General features: G+C 47.5%; 1 protein-coding gene across 10 annotated transcripts in view; it reads right to left on the bottom strand.

The window, feature by feature from the left end:
• EPN2 (epsin 2) overlaps positions 1 to 20,762 on the bottom strand; it is a 60,394-nt gene extending 39,632 nt beyond the window's left edge. For 3 of the 10 annotated variants that reach the window (XM_049835467.1, XM_049835476.1, XM_049835478.1), the window contains exon 1: positions 7,554 to 7,685. The gene's annotated coding sequence lies outside the window, so the exon portion shown is untranslated. The other 7 variants (XM_049835468.1, XM_049835469.1, XM_049835470.1 and 4 more) reach the window with 7 other exon arrangements.

Below are 20,762 nucleotides of genomic sequence, written 5' to 3'. Positions count from 1 at the left end.
ATGTAAATACTCTCTTGGAGGCATCCTGTGTTCATATTATTGTGAAATTAAATACATGCAGACACTATTAGTTGGCAGATAGACACCAAAATGTCAATTATTCAGTGTGCTTAAACTAGCAGGATAGGCAAAAGGAGATTATTCACTAGGTAGTCAAACGTAAAAAAAAGCCAGACATTTCAGTCTGTCTCAGTGTTTCACAAAGGGGTCAGTGATTTGTAAATTTCAAATGCAACACTTAAGCAGTTTTGCAGACTAAAAAAAAAAAACCCTCGCATCCTTTGATGATATACCTCAGTGCTTCTCTGCAATAAACCAGTTTAAAACTGACTTTGCTGTCACACAAGCTTTTATACTCCAGCTCCTCTAAAATTTAAGAATTCTGAAAGCTAACTAAAAGCAATTATAAACATCCTTGTATTTTACTTCCTTATTAAATCTTCCCAAGAGAATCAGTAAACATATAAACACAAATATCTTTCAAAGGAGTCACCCAGGTACCAATCTTTTAAAATCTTCAAAAGCAGTTGCTTTGCCGAAAAAGTGCAAAAAACATGGGCTGTGTAATTACAGTCTGGTGCAATGACAGTCTTCCTGTTCTTCTGAGTAGCATGTAGAAGTTTCTGCTTTAAAAATATACACAGAAAGTGGTAGAGTCTCAAAAACTACAATTATAATTAACTAAATATTGATTTCTGATCTGCATTTGCACACTTCTAAGAAAAGTACTTGGTGTCACTTATGCTATTTATCTAAAAATATTCCAACAGAGGCATTATCTTTACTTTCTGAGAAACACTCTCCTAAACTGGTAGACAAAGTTTAACTTAATAAACTCTGCTCAACAACAGCAGCAAAAAACATAGTAACACTCCTCATCAGTAATAAGCATTCCAAGCCCTTAAAAATTTTTTTAAAAAAAACAAACAAAAAAACAAAGCACTGCAAGAAGCATAGTATTACAAGAAGCAATCATAAAACCATGCAATAAGCCAGTATGGGCTCAGAAGGCAAATATTTCATTAGATAACAGAACAGATGCAAGTCTTACGCTTTCAAATGGTCACTATAGAAAGAGGTTTTTATCAAATGGTGAAATACCTGGGGAGGGGGATTTTAAAGATTCACCAGGTCTTCCCCGGATCCGAATACTGCTGGTAATGCACGATTCAGATCTCTCTCTAAACAGACATTACTAGTCACATTCTAGCAATGTCACAAAATGCTAGGGTGTTTCACTGATTAATTAGCTAACTGAATAATTAAAAACATTAAAGTTCTGTTTTTAAAATAATAATTGAAGAGCTTTCCTTTACATATACCACATGACAGAGTACATTCTGCTTGACCATTCATCAGAGAACAGGCAGGCGTGTTAAAATAGTTCTATTTAGAACTGAAGAGTAAGAATTAATTAATGATCTTAAATTTTGGCTGTTAGATCAAACACCTATGCCTTACTGCTGTTGTCACAAGCTTCATCCCTGTCCAAACACTGCTGAAAGTCAGTAGAAAGACAGCTGCAGCAGCAATTGGGTGAACAGATTTGGCTGAAGAAATCCTCACTAGTAAAAGTAAATAAAAATCACGAGAATGACAAAACTAAAATGTTGCTTGGGGCCTGTTCACCCAGTTAGCAACACACAAGTAGCCACTTGAGAACAGATTCCCTACCTGCAAGGAAACACGTTCGAGGGAGTCTTTCTTGCCTGCATCTCAGGGGAGGAAGTTACCTTTAAAAATACTTTGTTTTGCCTTTCCCTAAGCAATATTAGAACTGTATATATCAGTTATTTTAGTGGGGTTTGTCCACGAGGTTCTACAAACAGAGGTCTTATTTGTGAACTGTACAACCCTTACACCAGTGCACCATTACTCATGCGATTAGTCCCAATGAAGTCAGAAGAACTGTTTGAGAAAGAAATTGCTTGCCAACCTAAGGGTTGCACAATCAGGAAAAAAAATGGTAACAAAAACACGGAGGGGGATAAATTGCATCTGACAAAAACTACAATCAAGAAGTAGCTGGTGACAGATTGTTATTTAAGTACAAGGAAGTGATTTAAACAGTCAGGAGCAGTTGTAATAAGATTATACGATTCTCTATTAAGATTCTTAAAATGTCTTTGTTCTAGCAAAGCTATGAAAAGACCATTGCCCTTGTAAAGGTTCAGAAACTACTAAATTGATATTAAGTCTAAAAATTAATGTGATTTCAAAGCAAGTAAAGAAAAAAATGTAAAAGAACATCCCTAACATCATTAGCACCTTTGTTGCCCATGCTGACATTTCTAACTAGCATGAGTACAACATACATTGTAGCATTTCTCGGTGGCAAAACTCAACCAAAGAGAAGAGACCCAACGAACAGAAGTACAGAGCTCGCTCTGCTTGAGTTTCTGCTTTTAGGTAATGAAAACTACTAGTTTGATAGTAGTAGACATTACATTATGTAAGTGACATCTTCAGAACTGCAGGAAAGATTCTATATAAGGTTATACTGCAGGGAGATTAAATCAATGTCTGGCTGTTTAATTTCTCTAGAGAAACAGATGTGGCACTTTAGCCATGACCCCCCAGACTCCACCCCCTATCTTTAAGTAGTCCTTCTAGAAGGACAGGCCCAAAAATTGACCATAACTACTGCTACACTGAAAAACAAACAAGGCAAGCAAGTCTTTTGATTTCTATCTTGAAGGATGGACATAAAACATCTCTAGGTAAGGTGTCTGGCATGTTTTTAAACTAATAAGCAGCTCTGAACTTTCAAAAAAACTGATTACTTAATTTGTAAAAGTATTGTTCATTGAGTGCTGCACTATAAGCATAAGAGAGCAAATGATTCACAGATTAATATTTTACTGTAAGGGATAAGAACAGAAATTTCCGTTGAAAAAGAACATCCACCAAAATGCTGGGTCTAAATGGTGATCAAACCCATGCCATAGGAAACAGGTATATGATCCAACCGGAGAGAGGAACCAGGACTGCTATTCAAATAAGCACTAAACCAGCTGTATACATGTGCAAAGTACAAGGTAATTATGAGGGCAAGAAAGTAGGAGGAGATAGAAGACTAAACAACAGGTTTGTACTGTGTCTACAGAAGCAGAATGCATGCAAGCGTTCTCCTGCCCCGGTCACCCTCCAAAACTATTCTACTTCTCGTGCTTTGTACATTTACTATTTATTATACAGTTACATGACAGAAGACTCAGCAACTGTAGACAACATTAATAAAACAGCACTTGGAGGAAAGACAGGAACAGTCGACAATGTGGAAGAAAACTGCAGAGGTCACATGCAAAAATTTCAACTAATTACTTGAGGCAGCTCAGGGAGCTGTACTCCTAACAATGGAAGGAGAATTATTACTTGAAAATAAATTGTATGCATCAGGACAACAAAACATGTGGTGTTTGGGATTCTTTAAAACTTTACCCAGCCACCTCCACCATAAAACTTAGATAAGGGGAGCCTCCAAGGCATAGATGTATCCAGCTCTGGGCTGGGACTGGTTTTACCCAGTCATACTGCTAGAGCCAGCTGCACTCACGCTGCCAGTGGGGACCTGTTCGTGCCTGAGCTCTCCCCTGCTCCGTACTCATGTTTCTCCACCTGGAAAGAGCTGGCTTTTTCAAGTCAGTGTGCAAGCCAAGGCATAGGCAGTGTGAATAGACCAAGTCTGACCTTCAACGCAAGCTCAAGGCACTAGTTAGAGGCATTTATGTTAACAGCCCTGGGTGACATGAAAAGATAGACACGCTATTAACAATTAAGGCAGTAGGGCATTGGTTCCAAGATCAATTTTTAAGCTCAATTTCTGTAACAATACCAAAAGAATTGAGCTAAAAATTATCTATACAGAAGAAAAGCATTTCACTAAGCATAGTGATTCAAAGTAGTATTTCCATATAAAAATGCACAATAGTGAATTATAAACCAAATTCTGGTAAACATCTCTGGTGGCCAGAGACATTGCAACTACAAAACACACAATACTTCTATACTAATTTTCTCATTAGTGTAATCATTCATACAAACTCTACTATCAGATACTTACACACATTTCACTTCTTGTGGTAACTCTGAACATATATACTACAGCTTGAAGGAACTCAATCTCAGTAGTTTATGCTACTCTCTCCTTAAAAACTGCCTAAAACCTCCAGTTAGTTACCTACAAAACACACCTTCAAACTGTTTGATCCAACTATTTTGCCTTTTATCAATAGTTTGGAGCACTGTCATAAAAATCAACCAAATTCCAAATTTGAAAACCAAAGACAAAATGTTATTTGCAAAATGATAAATAAGCAATACCAGCTTTTCTGTGGCTTTCTACCTCCTGCACCACTCACCAAGAGGCTCAGCTGCAATGACCACCTAGTTCTAGATTCATGCCGAAGCTTACAGTCTCTGAATTCACTTATTCTGACATACAAACATTCTAAACTTCCCCCCTCACACAGAACAGGAAAGTAATCCTGTAACAGCCACCTAAACTGATTAATTCTGGGACTTGTTATGGTCTGCTATTCAGCACATATCCGTATGTAACCAAACTGAAGTATACCAATGCTAGCGGACCTACAATTAGACCTAGCAGGTTTTATTCTAGAGGACAGCATACATGTTGTTCTCCGTGGTGTCTCATGCCTTCTTAATGAGCAGCCAGGCTACTGAAATACACAAAAAAACCTGCTGTTCTTTGAAGCACTTAGACAGCAGGATGCTAGTACATTTCGATACTTTCCCTGCACAGATCAGAGCAAGACAAAGTGGAAAAAGAACATTACAGACATTCATACAAACCAGGCACCTTTCATTTTCTATTAGCAAAATCCCAAGAGACAATTTAGCACTTTGCAAATATGGCAGTGAAAGACTGGAAAGTTGCTTCCTGAGTACCAGTCATTAAATAAAGATTTTAGAGTAACTTATATTCTTCTAGACCAGGCAAACCCAGTAGCCATTACCCCATCCTACATACAAGACCCAAGAAACGCAAGATCATGAATATCGTAACTACTCTGTAATACATTTCTCCTAAAACAGATTATCATTTAATGATTTCTCTCCGGAAACAAAGAAACAAAAAAAACACCACAAAAACAACACACCAATTTCTGTATCAAGAAAAAGTATCAGCATTTTTATGAAGTAACAAATTAGGCCTTTGGCATTTCACAGCAGTGACCCAAGATTTGAGGCTTCTTAAAAGCTCCAAGTTTTAAAGCAATCAAACGGCTGACAGCTGGAACAAAATTAGCATGATTAACCAGTTATGTAAATAATGATGCGGTCAGTACAAGCTGAATTCATTTATGCTCATTGCATTATACAGCACTGCTTGCACTGGACATCAGATGTTTGTCAACTATTCATTAAAAATGACTGTAGGAATAATAGACGTGAAAAACAACATGAACATTACCATCGAGGCTACTCAACAGCCAGGTCTCAAGATATCTCTTCTCCTATTAGGACAGGACCACCAAGTAACTCGCAGATAGGACTTTTCTTGCCCAAATATTATCCAACGCTACTTAGCTCAACCTAGGAAACAGGTCAATTGTTTTTTTCTAAAGAGAGAGGTCCATCCTGTTAGTATCTCATTATGTTTCATTTCTGAAAGGCAAATATTAGTTTTCATTTGTCAGTACATGTAAAAGTCAAGCTACCACGTAGGAGAACTGTCGTCATGCTGGAATGATGTCGCATAGTTACTTTATGGCATCAAGGAAGTTACAATCAGCATGAGTAAGTCAAACTTCCTGAAGTATAACTTGCAGTCAATCTGGCCTTATCAGAATTCATCTTCAGGAATGCATACTCATGGTTAATTTGTACTTGATAATTTTTTATAACAGTTAAATATTTAATATCTGGAAGATAATCTTTGAAATTCTAGCTAGCTAGTTTACCATTACTTCAAGTTAATAAAAGAAAATTTATCACAAGTTTTGATTCTTCACAATAAAACACTATATACGAGTTTGTTAAAAAATAATGTATCCGAGAATCAGCCAAGACAAACATATTTAGAAGTACTTCCTAAATAGGCTGTATTTTGCTAAAGATACCATTACAATATATTTATATTTTTAATCAAAAATCATTCTAACATCCCATATTTTGCATCCTAACAATCCAATTTTCTATGACCTTGTCTCACACAAAACACAGCAACACACTGGAATTATGCAAGAGTTCCACATTACCATAAAACATGTATTTAAGTGGAGAGAATAATAAAACTTCATCTTGTGGCCTGATTTGCATTTTGAACTCCTAAAGTCAGTCTCTACAGTCCATAAGATCCACAACACACCTTAACAACCTGAATGAGTATTTTAGGCCTCCTGTTGAAAATGCATGCCTGTGTGTATAATTCGGGATATTTTCTTTGTAGATTAAGAAAAAGAAACATGTCCAATTCGTGTAAATTTTAAATATAACTTAGCTTATCAGATCAGTGATGATACCAATACTTAAGAGAGGGGGAGGGGGGAAGCATTACATACCTCTTGGCCAAATAAAACTGAGACCAAACGTTATCAATATGCCTTACGGCTTTAAAATAGGAAACTTCCATTGTGGGTAGCCTGCGATAATTCTTGTTTCAATACACTTCACCACAACAACAATGCTTCATATAACGCAGCACACTGACTACCCAGGCCCAATCTGTAGCAGCAAAGGTACTGCAGGTAAAGATTGAAAAACAATATTTATGAAAAAATAATCCTTTAAAAAAAATAATTAAAGGCACTACTACACGTCCTCCAAACCGACTGCATGAACCCCCAAAAATAAAATAAATCCCACACCGCCAAAATTAAGGCTCACCACGCAGAGCCGAGGTGACGGACACCGCGAACCAAACGCCCCCGCCACGGACCCGCCGCCGGGGAACCCCCCCCTCCCGCCGGGCCAGGCTGCCGCCATCCCCCGCAGCCCCGGGGCCCAGGTGGCTTCCAGGGACTCGGCCGGCACGGGAAACCAGGCCTAAACTTTCAGCCGGCGGTGAAAACCCTTCGGGCAGCTGCCGGCCCGCACCCCGAGAGGCGAAGGGCCGGGGCGATCGTGTGTGTCCGTCGTCGTCCTCCTCCCTCCCCGCCCGCCCCCGGCAGCACCGACCCGGCGGGTCCCGGAGGCGCGCTCCCTGCTCTCGCGGCCCCGCCGCCGGGCTGCCATGATGGGCAGTAACTGTTGCTGCCCACCCAAACGGAGACAACAAAGGCCACCCCGGCCCCCCGCCGGGGCTGCCCCGCCGTCCGTCCGGCTGTCCGTCCGTCCGTCCGTCCCCGGGCCCTCCCCCCCTCCCCGACCCATCAGCCACCCTCCCCGCTTCGCAGCCGGTCGGTGAGGCCCCGCTCCCTCCCCGCGGGAAGGCCGGGAGCCCCGGGGGGCCCCCTTCCCGCTCCCACCCCGCACCCCCGCCGCTGAGGGGAAAGGCGGAGGGAGGCTCTTCCGCCGCCGCCGCCACCGTCCGTCAGTCCGTCCGTTCCCCCTCCCGCACCCGAGCACCCCGCGGTTCCCGGACTGACCTGGCGGAGGGTGCGGGAGGAGCGGGGAAAGGACCGCGGGAGACGCGGAGGGGGATGTCCCGGTACCCGGCCGCCGCCGCCGCCGCCTCTGGCTGGGTTTGACACCCACACGCACCATCCAACATGGCGGCGGCCGGGAAGGGGGGGGGGGGGGGGAGGGGGGAGGTGGTGGAGGAGGCGGAACCGGCGGCCGCGCGCGCGCCCCCAAGGCGCGTCCCCGCTCGCGGGCGCGGCGAGCCGAAGCGAAGGGCGGGACGCGGGGGCGAGGGCGGCCTCGGCCCGGGGAACGCTGCCGGTCCCCGCCGCCGCTGCTGCCTTCCCTCCTCACCCGTCGCCGGTTAAGGTCTTCGCCGGCCATGGCGGGCCCCTGCTGGGTCTCCTCACAGCCAGGCCTACCGCCCCCGCGGCGTGGGATAAGGCAGGATCAACTGCCGGGCAGGGTCTGAGGAGAGGGCCCGGCTCCTGCTCGGGCCCGTTGCTGGGTCTGAGGAGAGGAAAACGCTTGGGAAGGCGAGGGGAGCCCCCTCCTCACTCACATCTCTAAGGGGAAATCAGGGCAGGAGAGGGGATTCCCCCCCCAAAAAAAAAAAAACCAAAACAAAAACAACAGGGCCCCGGGTGGGTCACCAGGCCCAGAAGCAGCTCCCATCGCTTCAGGCAATGCGGTTACTGCGCCTTTTCCCCCCTCCCGCCAAAGACTGCCCATACAAAATAACGGGATTTATGGATCGGGATGCTTTGGGATGTAGGGAGGGAGCTTTCTGGTGGCCACGCTTGGTGATCAGAAGGGGAACTCGGCAGAGGCACGCAGGCATGAACTCGAGGAGCCGGGCAGTCTGGGTGGGTTGGAGCACACGTCGTTCCCCTCTGGGGATAATGACTAAACCTGTGTCCGGGATCGCAGGTTGGAGGAGGTTAGTGGTCTCATTGTAGTCCTCCCTGAATATATTTGTTCCTATCGTAAAAGCGTGAGACAATTCAAGGAAACGGGACGTGGCCGTTGGGGAGACGGTCCGGGTTGGTGCAGGTCAGGGGAGAAGCTGGCTCGCAGGACTCTGCTCGTATTACAGCTGGCTCCGGGTAGTGCTACTGGTCATTTAAAACCCAAATTCTTGAGGAATCCTGCCTTACTAAAGTATAACAAAACAAAGGAAACTCAGAGCAAAATGCAGTTTATAAGGTATTGCTTTTCAAGTGAAAGGAAGGTCAGGCCGAGCGCTGCAAACTTACGGACCAGCCCTTTCTCCCATGGAGTCTGTAGCAAAATTCCCGCTGACCTCAATAGGAGTCGGATCAAGGTTTAAATACAGAAGAACGGGGACTGCAGTGAAACACTGAATAAGCTGCATTAAAAGCAACTTGTTTAGAAATGCTGCAAGTTCAAATGCTTTGAATACCATCTGGTAGCTGGGAAGCCAAGTCTTCTGCAGCTAGCTACGATGCTGGCTTAGCTGTTAACCTTGAGCTAGGAGATCTAGGCAGAATTAAATTCTGGGTGAAAAAAAATAAAGGATCGGCATGCATCTGACACTATCAGCAGGAGCTGAAAGGATACTTCCCTCTTTTCTTCTTTAGAAGAAAACAGCAATGATGGAAACCTAATGTTTCTGTGTGCATTCATTAATCCTAATGATTAGGTGCTGACAGCTCTAAAGAACGAGAAGAAAGCTCTTGGTTAAAATAAAATGGGAAGAACAAGATTGTTCCTGCTGCTTTCTCTCCTGCCTGCCTGCCTTCCAGGTCTGGGCAGACAACTCTTCCAAGCAGGAGGTGGATTCCTCTCCTTTCCCAGCTCCATCCCAGGTGTCTCTGTTTACGGCATAAATGTACGAATCAACGAACCCAGCAAAGGGCTCCTACAGCTGGCACCCCTGTATCAACAAAACCGTATTTTCTATCAACCAGATCAAGCCACTTAGTGCAAGCAAAACAAGCCAGCCAAGTAAAATTATACGTTTTTTTAATTACACCCATGTTAATGCCTTAAATCGCAGTGTTCCTGCTACACTGGCCAGGTACCCGACCGATACGGCTGCACCAGCAGAGATTTGCCCAGGCTGCAAAGGGACCATCCCTTCTGGTGGTCTCCTGAGGACATCCACAGTGAGAGGGGACACATGGCAGTGGATCTATGGCCCTTGTTTCACACAAGCAACAGGAGGTCACTGCAATTTGTCCTGTGATTTGAAACTCAGGAGCTAATGTAGAAAACTTTCCATCCCAGCACTGCCCCATCCCTCTTTCGAGCAGACTGTACCACACCTTGGATGTTGACCCGAGCCACTCTATCAAATTGTTCCCAGCCCACACCACTTCAGCTGTGTTGGCAGAGCCAGAGTTCAAGGCCATTATTTGCAAAATGAGTTTGGCATCAGAAGCCGATAGCCGTGGCACCTCCCCGGTTGCTGCACCGGCGTCTGCGTGGAGAAAGCAGATGGTGGCAGTGACTCCAGCGAGTGGGAGTAGAGGGGCTGTTGCATGGCAAGGAGCAGGAGGATAACGAGCAGTGCTGCAGTGCGATGGCTGGTATGCAAGAGACTCTCCCAGCAAAGACAAGGCAGGCGCAGCTTTCCCGGGCTCTGCCCGGCCACGGCTGCCCTCCCAACTAACCTAGCGAAGAGCGGCTGCCAGGAAGCCACAGGAGGGCCTGTTCCACAGCCATAATGTGAATATCGCCCACACAGCGACTACCGCCACGTGGGGTTGAGCACACCACTAATTAGCTAATGAGTTTGTTCCAAATGTCTGGCCACGGTGTGAGTGACAACAGGAACAGCACTTGAAAAGCACTGAACAATGACAAGTACATTCGTCTCTTCTCGCTGACCCCAGCCCCGCATTAACAAATAGGTCACAAACAACGGTGCTTTACAGTGATCTAATCCTCCAGCCATATGTTGGCTGACTGAAAAAATACAGAAAAAAAAATCTGCGCAGAGAATGCCACCGAGCTCTGCAAAAATTCTAAGGAAAACTTGATAAATATATCCCTGCAGTTTGAAATTTGATTTCCTCACTCTATTGTTTCTCATTTCCTGAGAGCTGGCTTGGTGGATCACATTTTCTGCTTCTGTCTCCAGTGCTTGTAACCAAACAAGACTGAATCTCATTATCCTGACGCATGGCTCTAGCTGTATGCAATCTGATCTCTAAATCACAGTCATTTTTGCTCCATTACCGATTTTCCTTCCCACTCCTAACCTATAGGTCTTCAAAGGAATCAATTCAAAAATAGAGACTAGCATCATCTAATGAAGGTGTGTTTAATGTTCAGCACTTAAGTCCGTATTAAGTAGCCAAGTAAGAACCTGCCTTGTGTCTCAGTAGGTTGGGCACCCTTCACTCGCTCCAACTCCAGTGGGAGCTGGCATTTCTCAGTCTCCCTAGGAAGCCACATGCTTTCACATAGGGTAAATAGGGACTTAAGTCCTTAAGTGCCCAATTTTGGAAATCTGCTAATTCAATGAGAATCTGGGCAAATGCAATCATTATTGTCCTTAGAGCCAAAGAAGTGAGACATTTCTCAACAAGCACAGGCCCTCTTCTGAATTTTCTGAGCCGCCTGCATGTTGCTGACAGTGATACAGAATATATTCAGATTCATAAAAAGTGATGTTCACCCCAGGTTATTCCCTCCTGGATTCGTGAATATTTCATTGAAATATGCAAAGTCTGAGTTACACTCTTGTCTGCTTTGGTTAGACACATGGATCCACAGGGTCTGCAGCCCTCCCACACATACAGGATTTGTCTACAAGCCAAGGAGAACCAAAATATAAGATTAATTCTACCATATTTAGTCTGGTTTCTTCAAACATATTTAAATAAGTGTAGTTACAAGGAACAAAATCAGAAAGACGGTGAATAGAGGAGCATACAGCCCAGTAAGCCCGTGCCTGAGTTCAGCTGGAATTAACCCAAGTTTAATCAGAAGAGATGCTTACGGCCAGTGTGAGGGTTTTAGTTTCATTTGTGATGCAGACAAACTTGTAGAACTGTTTCCAATGCAAACGTTCATTTTGACAACTTCAAAATTAATACACCTCTAATATGGGCTTTCAAAACAGACCTTTTCTGAACACGTTAGCAAGTTCATGAAAAGAGGAGAGAGAATGCAACCCCAGCACATTCTGCTTTTCTCGAAATGAATATGCACTGACAGTGCAAGAGGCAGTGACATTTGAAATGTGCTTAGTTCTAGTAATTACCAAGTGTTGTACTTCTTCAGAAGTTAGAGCCATTCTCGTCTGCGGGCACCTTCCCTCATTCCTTTCTCCTTACTGCTCTGTAGGAGCAGTTTCTCCCCATGCCACATCGAGAAGCCAAGGCTACTGCATTGCTTACATTAAATCCCACTAAAGCCTGAGGGTGAAATTCCACAACAGTTTTAACCAACCTAAGTCTGGGTGTTGTGGTTCCTGCCCTTCTTCCACCACCCATTCCCATTCCCTCCCTACCACCAACACCAGCTTATACCATCTGTAGTGAAGACTAACCACTTTTTTGGAGGAAGGGTTACTTCTCAGCCAGTTTAGCTCACTGAACCAGCTCACCTGAAGGTCAGCTGAGCACCCACATCAGCAGAAGGGAAGGGACAGGACCACTGCAAGGCCACCTGACTGGTGAGGAGGTATTTTTCATGTTTAAGATACAATCAGCACATTTGACCTAAAGAGCCTGGACTTGCTGCTTGTTCCCAGGCTGGGAGCACTTGCAGATTGGGACCATCTGCATAGTATTAAGTGGCAGGCTCAGGCCCAGGGTATTTGTAGTGAAGATGGGCTCATTTAGTGTTACCATCTGGTTCCCCAAAGCAAGCCATCAAGTCAGAGCCTGTAAGCCTGTGCTGGAGGACAAGGATTCCCATGCGGTTGGTACAGTTTGTACTATCCCTTTTGACTTCCTCCTTGCCATGACGAGAGGACTTCCTGCCAGGAAGGAGCTGATGGACAGTGTCACCCATCAGAGTTCCTCTTCATCATTCCTGCAGCCACCCAAAGAATGTCACCCAAAGAGTCAGGCCCTCCCTTTTGCCCCAGGCCCATCCTCAGACCAGTCAAGGCTTCATAATAAGAGCCAAGCCACAGGATGACTTGTGTTGTTGCACAAGGATCTCACGTGGCCAGGGATTATGCTCACTCTTCACAACTGTTTCTCACCTTGAGAGAAACCACCCTGTGGGGCTCACAATGAGGAAAGTATCAGGAGAGCAAGAGGAGTTGTGCTGCTGGCTCTGTAGCATCACCGGGAAATTGGGTCTCCTCTCCTCCTGGTGGGCTGGGACAGTGATTTAGGCTGGTCCTATCTGGCTGGAGAGGGAGGCAAACAACTTTGTACACTAATAGAAATGGAGGGGAGGGAAGTTAAGTGTACCTACAACCAAGCAGCGGTCACTGCTGTCAGAGGACATGGTACACTCAAGTACAGAGTTTCACATTTAAGCACAAAAATCCAGGGCCCATGAGAAAAGCACCACCTTGCCACAGAAGGTAGGTGTGGTGATTCATCTACCATTTACCTAGTGTGAATCAGGGGTACCAAGACTGAAATCAGCATTATCACACCACACAATGTGGTGCTTACAGAGACTTGGGGCATCGTCAACAAGAGCTTCCTTCATGTGTGCTCTGCTCCCAGAGCACCTGACAGTAAGCTACACCTGGCAGCACAGGCTGCCTGGAAAGCCACATTGGCTTATAACCCTGGGAACTAAGCTGTATAGCTACAGCCATTTTGAGCTCAAATTTCGTAGCATTGCTCTCGGTCACAATAGCAAAGACCTGAAGCAGACCAACTACTGGAAGCTGCAGGCATTTTGAGCTCTGTCTCTTTTAAACCAAGGGATTGGTAACACAGTGCTGCCATGTCCCTGGATTACAGCTGGGTGCCCATCACTGATTATCACAGCTGATAAACTGGTAGTTTTTCCCCTTGACAGATGAAAACTGAGGGCTGTCTATTTGGTTTGTGTTTGCACAGCACCCAGGCAGTCGCTTAATTACTTGGCCCAATTTCTGATTCCCACTTCTGCAAGTGACTTCCTCCATTCCCAGGCTCACAAATTGAGTTGCAACTTTCATATCTGCATTCAGGGTTGCAACTCCGAGCTTGTCACTGCTGCCCCATCACAAAGAGCATCTCATCCTCAACAGGGCTTCCCAGGTGTTTTCATAATGCAAAACCACTAAACAACAGTGCAGAGCTGTAAATACATGGTCCCTGTGTAATCAACGAGCAGATTAAAAATTTTACCAGCTGGGCCAGAAGAGATTCATGACAAGCCATCAGGACTGCTCAAAGCAAACAAACTGCACAGCTCTGCAGGCAAGAATTTCTCAGGAACATATTCATTTCTAACACTATGTGACCAAACTGCTCCAAGGATCAGTCCTGCTGGACAACTGCTCTGCGAGCTCCTCAAAACCAGGAGGCTTCCTTGGTTGAAGAAAAATGTCCATCTTTAATGACAGCAGGTTTCAGTAGCCATTTGAGCATCATGGCTAGTCAAGCAGGTTATAATTGGTCCTAATTAATACTCCTACAAGCTTCCACATTCTTATAGACTGAATGAGATGGAGAAATACAAGATTGCTCCCTGACCTTGTAAACATTAGAGGAAGTCAAAGGAACCCATTCCCTTCTGATCTTTAGAAATCAAACACCTCTATGATCAGAGAAGGTAAAAGGCAAACACCAGTGCTGCTGGGAAATGGCTGTGCACAGCCCGGTTTCTGCTGGGGCACAAACCACAACAGCCTCAACATCAATCAAAAATAACTGCAAAGCAAGTTGCTACAGACAGTAGATTTGCTCTATCCCTCAAGAAGCCTCTTTTTACGCTTGCATGCCACTCAGAGCCTGTTGGGGGAGCGGGGGGTGCAAACCATGGTGCAGCCACACTAGCTTTTTAGCGATACTGGAAGTGGCCTTTGGTGAGATGTGTAAACTGAATAACCCAATCAGTGAGGGTGGAAGTCAAATAAGCCTAAACTGCCTGATGTATTGAAAACCCCACATCTGTCACCAGTGGGCCGGAAGAACAGTTCATGACACCTGCACCACTAGGCTTAAAAGTGCTTTACACTCAGCAGGATCTTAACCACTTGGAAAGGAAGGGCTGTGCTGTGCAGATGATTTCCTCCGCTGGAGCCACCAGTCTGACCCTCAAAAGAAAATTGACAGACACTTCCATGCGAACACCCTGTGCATTTTGCTCTCTATTATTCTGCTTGCAATCCTTCATTACAGGCATGTTATGAGGAGTGGGTCTGCATCAGCTTTTCCAGCTTGCACTTGGTTATCATGAGAAAGAAACATGAGGCTCCAGTGTTCTCCCTCCAGGCAGGGCAAGACCTCCTGTTTCGCTCTGAGATCAGAGCCTGGGGGGAGTCAGAAAACTGGAGATGCTGTCATTCATGGGCACCTCTTTCAAGATGCAGCTTACAGACATAGCTCTGGTTCAGGAGGCCTCTAAGCCCTACGCTGCTGGGTCCTAGGAGAACATAACAAGGAAATATATTTGCTCAACCACTTCCAATACTTGTCCTCCAGCATTCACTATCAACAACTGTGGTGCTGGGATTCTGGACCGGACACCTTTGCTTTTAAGCAGGGTGGATGCTCTTATCTTCCCACACACTGGCTCCCAGCTCTGCGCTTCAAACATGCAAGTATATCGTCTTTGAGAGCAAAGGCCCAGTGCAGCGCTCACATGCTGTTCCTCAGCTCTCCCGAATGGGCTATCATGGGTTTCTCTCGAAAGCTCCATCCCCGTATGCCTTTCCCTAGAGTCTCCATTAACTGGCATGTTTTACACCCTTGAGGCTAAAGCCTCGACTAAGCCTAGTAGGCAGGTGGCATGCTTTTTAAGCCTTCAGCACCCAGGGGTGCTCAGACCCCATCCTACACAGGTAGATTTAAACATATGCTAAAATGATTTACTGAACCAGTAAATGCCTCTGCCCTGGGGAGCCAAGAAGAGTGCAGCTGCAAACCACTGGAGGCTGCATGGCTGATCCCAGCTGAGGAAGCAGCAAGAAGATATCAGCTTGGGCTACAGGCCTCGAGTTAATCTCCTGGTCTCCAGAGAAAGAAAATGCAGGTGCCCAGGCTGGAGAGGGGCTGTAGCCCTTTCCCCAGCTGTTTTTGAGGGTCTCTCAGAAGTTACTCCAGTCCTTTGTGCCCAGTGCACTCAGTCCTGGCTGTTCCTCCTGCTCTACAGGTTCCCTGAGCTCCTCCAGCCATCTCTACTGGGCCTCCTCTTCCTCCACATCACCGCCAGCAAAGGGTAGCAGCCAGCCCTGCTCTCCTGCATGCTGCCCTTCACTCCGCCTGATCCACATGGAGCTTGCCCAAGATCAAACTCCTGCCCTAATCGCTCATCTGAGCCCTTGCAAGGAATCCAGTGCCCCTGTGGTGCCTCCAACCTCCTGCTCCCAGGCAAATCCAGAGAGGCTGAAACCCCAGTCCCTGCAGCAGGGAAGACCAACAGGGCCATTCAGCACGATACACTCAGGAGCCCCCTCCCAAATGCTTCTCCAGCACAGCAGGACACCATCACGTAGCATGAATATGACAAGACAACAAGTGGACATAACACACCGTTATGTCCTGCTGCCACCTAATCGTTAGCTCCACAAGCTGGCAAAGTGCTCAGACATGCAAAGCCTGTAGTGACCAAGATTGTCAGCCAGCCACAGCTCCCCAGCAAAACCCAAACCCAGTTCCTCTTTCAGCCTGAAAGAGGAAAGGAAGGAGGGAAGGAAGACAGCAAATCTGCATTTCAGATGCTTGCTGAAAGGAACACTTTATGTAAGCACAGACATACAACAGAGTATTTTTCTATATACTTTCCTAGATACTGCAAGTGCATCTGAATGTATGCATATGCCATACATATACCTACATGGGAAAGGTTTTTATTACCTGAGCTAAATTTAGTGCCTTACATCACTCAACCCACGAGCCCAGCCATGCTGTTCCTTTGCCACCAGCTTCATGGGGAGGTGGCCCAGGTCCCCAGTTTCCTGGGGATCTCAAACTTTCAATGAAACAAATGCTGTCGTTTCTGCACTGCAGGAACATTTCTAAAGAAAGCAATGCCTCAGCCTTCCACTTAAAATGAAGAATTGCCTTGTAGGAGTGCTGCATGTACATTTGCTAAGAGAGGCAGAAAGCAAGAGCATGCATCTTGGAGCTATCCCCTGGGCAGTGTTTCTTTAAAACAGTCAGGCCAGATCCTGGTCTCATTTACACAGGCGGATATCTGGAGAGCCTTCAGTGAAATTACCCTGGATTTCCACAGTTGATGTGTCAGAAATTGCAATCCAACACAGCTCTGGGGAAGAATCCATCAATTTTATTGTGGCCTCCCAAAAAATCTTCACTTCACTCACTTGCACAGGCAAAAGCACCGCTCAGGAATACAGCATGAGAGAGTGCTGTGCCACCAAAGTAATGGCAGCAGCTTTATTTAGCTTGGTTTTCTAAAGAAGGGAAGCAGATGCAGTATAACTGTGTGGGTAGGGACAGGCAAAGCCATGCATGTGGATTCCCCCTCGTAACCTTTGAGGCTGTTTGCTCATTTCAGACCAAGCTGATGACAGGCTGGGCAGAGTTTTCACAGCTTCTTCATTTCTAAACATTTCCTGAAGATGAGCAGCTGGGGAGGGGAGAGAGCTTATACTAATGAGAAACAGCTCAACCCTGTATCAGACTTCAGAGAATCCACACAGACCTTCCACCTCAAGGCTCAGCTCTATAGGAAAAAAAGACTACACTGGACACTGTGGCAGCAGGAATAAATCAGAGTGAAAGCAGAGCTGGGGGCTCTGGGAGCTTTGTGAGGGACTCCTGAGTGCATCTCCTCCTTCCCTGCAGGAAAAGGCGGTGCAGAGCAGCCGGAGCATCCAGGGAATCCACAGCTGCACCTGCATCCGTCACCAGCCAGACACAGAGGGCTTCAGTGCTCCATCTTCTCTCTGCTTCCTCCCTCTTGTATTCCCCATCTCTCCCCTGAATAGGCGGTTTCAGCAGGAACACAGTGCCCGGATTCTCTCAGGTTTTACAGTGCATCCGGCACTCCGTGAATTATCCCGGTGGGCCCCGCTCCAGCAGCCTGCCTACCTCCTCCTTGCTGCCCGGCGCATCGCCAACCTGGCCAGGGATGCGGCAACACGCACATCCTCAGCCCAAGGAAGCAGCAGGCGAGTGAGCCTCCTCCCTCCGGCCGCTGGCCCTCCGCCTCAGCCTGTCCCCACAGCTGACTCCCACCATCTGCCCTGGCACTGACCGAAAACCTGCCACGCAGGGCTCCTCTTCCGTGTACCCGCTCCCCTCGGCACCGTGAGCTCAGCCAAAGGGAGCCAAACGCACTGCGGCCGAGTCCCAAGTCACCTCTGCACCGGTGGTCCCCCACGTTCCTGCCTGGGAAATGTCCCCCCCCCCCCCCCAGAGCAGCCCAGCGGTGACAAGGCATCTGCCCAAATGAGCCCCCCCCAGCACTCCTCCATCCAGCTACAAAGGGGCTGAGCTGGCCGAAGGAGGAACCACAGATGCTCTTGCCACGCTTCCAGAGGAAGGCATGACGTGAGCTCTGGCTTAATCGGTTATTAATAACTACTTTGTTAACAAGCCAGCGCTAAGGAGGAACCAAAATTCAACTACTTCTCCGGTGCAGAGCTCAGCCACCCCTCCGCAAGCCATCATTCACAATTTCTCCCTACATCATTTTTGTTCTCAGAAATTGCAGACCTCCCCAGTGAGTCACAGCGGTGACAGCATGGTCCCCTCACCTACGCACATGTCGCAAGGCTTCTTGGTTGGTTTTTTTCTTTTTAAATCCTAGAAAAATAACAGATGCCGTTGTTGAGGGGGAGCTTCTCAGAATCTGTTCAAGCACCAGGCTGTGTCTGGATATGACCAAACTCAATGGTGCTCCTAAAATAAGCCCTTTGGGAGCCACAGAGCTCCCCTGCCCATGGGTGGTTACTCCTGCCACCCCATGCTGCCTGCTCAGGGTGATGAGCCTTCCTCCACGGCAAACAATGACGGCAAACAGCCTCCACACCCAAAACCCATGCCTCCCTGCCTGATTTCTTCGGAGCTTCCAGTTAAAGGGACCCTTCTGATTTCCCTCCCGTGCAAATCAAAGCAGTGGCGTGACCCTGTCCACCTCTGTGCTGCGCTCACAGCATGCAACATGGTGGGTTTCCAGCCCCAACTGTCTGGGGATGGCTCCTGAGGACCCGCAAGAGATAGCAGAAAAATCCCCACTCCCACACATGCTGCAGCACTGGTCTACCCAGATAATGTTGGTATGGGGACCTCACCTTCCCCATAACCCACGTAGGCAGCCCAACACCAAGGAAGAAGATTGGAGGCCAGATGCCACAGCTGTTTCTCACCCCAGAAACCTCCATCAGACATTTCCAGAGCAGCAGTCAGCAGGTTCAGCAGAAAACATTGCTCACACACTTAAAGCAGAGCCTGGATTGACTTGATTGAGAGCACCCAACAGGTCTCAGAGTTACCCCGAGATATGTCAGGGACCACAGTAAGGTCCCAGGGAAGAGCCCAAGGACCAGCATACCACAGCCACAGAGCACACCACGAGATCTGCTTCCAGCCAGGCACCGAATGCATGATCCAGGTGGAGCTGCATGGCTCCCTCCTCACCAAAACAGTGTTTGGCCCTTTCCCAAGAGGCTGGTCCCAGCCGCCATCCAAGGCTTGCACACCCCTTGAGGAGGTTGTTTGGGATGACTTACCTCCTCAGTGACCCTTTCCCGCAGGTTTGGCTTTGAATTCCACACCTGAGACATCAAGATTTCCAGCCCTTTTCCAGATTCATCATCAGGGACAGGCCCAAGTGCCAAAAGTGAGATCCTACCACCAGCCTTCCATCCTTGGGCTTCCCCCACTGGAGCTGGAAAGTGTTGTCCTACTTCCCATCCCACCTACACCATGGGCAAGTGGGCCCTGCTCTGATTTAATAGCCCAGAAACCCTAATACCAGTCCCAACCTCCCATGTTGACCACAAGGAGATGCAACTCCATGGCTGGAGGCCACCGGTTCCTCAAGGGGCCTCTCGTGGCCACATTGGACTGAGCGTGGCCAACTGGCTCTGGGTCTGCTGTCTTCCCCTGCTGTAAATGTTTTCCTATGGGTCCTGCGGGATGATGAGAGGCTCAGAGGAGTCTAATCCTCCCAGCGCTGGCCATGCTCTGTACTTAGTTACACCGGGGTGTAAATGGTGACACAAGCTCCTTGGTGTGGGCTGGGTTTTGTCGAGAGGTAGGGTTACGCACAAGGACAACTCTGATGCTCAGGAGTTACCGACATGGCCTCTGCTCCAGGGGGAAAGCGCTGACTCTGAAATCCTGTTTACAGGCACTGACATGGTATTTTCTAGCCCAGGATGTTGCTTCCTCTCCGTGCGGGGCCGCAGCGAGGCACCCACTTCCTCGAGAGGCAGAGGATCCCCATCACATCCCATGCCCCAGGCACGGGTCAATACTGGTCCCCAGGCACACAGGCAGCTCCGGGTGACACGACACCTCTGCACGGTGCAGGAATCAGCGGTGCTGGCTGCTGACCCATGTGCCTGGCTTTATCCACACACAGCATCCCAGATGGGATATGATGTGAGATATGAGCTTAAAGCTGGGCTGAATCCCCGCTGCCAGCCCTGGACCAGCCCCGCTCCCGGGGTGCCCTGCCCCATCACCTTGCTCTCCTCGCCCCAGCACCGCTGGCATCCCAGGGGAGTAGCTGGTTCCCAACGAGCAGCCCAGGGGCCAGCATTCCTGCTCTGGTCCTACTCACTGTGCTGGTGCAGGGCATTTATTCTGGTCTCCAGGGACTTGCTGGGGGGCAGCTGGTGGCCGGTGTGATGGATCACCCGTTCGCCTCTCTTCTTTACCTGATCTTCCCTCCGTTGTATTCCCCATCACCTCATCTTTCCAGCTCCATCCCCAGCCAAACGCAGACCTGGCACTGCTGAATCGGCAACACCAGGACTGCCTTCCTGATGAGGCAAGAGGAGTTGCCCCACACCTGGTACACAGACTGTGTGCGTGGGTATGAGGAGAGCATGACGGCCACCTCGGCCAGCCTGCGGTACGCTTTGTACAGCCCCTTGGCTCAGCCGGCAGCTCTTTGCTGCCGGGGAGAGGCAGAACCAGAGGCAAACGGGCTGTGGGTTTTCT

This window comes from Accipiter gentilis, chromosome 33 (genome assembly GCF_929443795.1).
Source record: "Accipiter gentilis chromosome 33, bAccGen1.1, whole genome shotgun sequence".
NCBI lineage: Eukaryota > Metazoa > Chordata > Aves > Accipitriformes > Accipitridae > Astur > Astur gentilis.
Note: the sequence above shows the minus strand (reverse complement) of the source record. Positions and strands in the feature narration are given on the sequence as shown.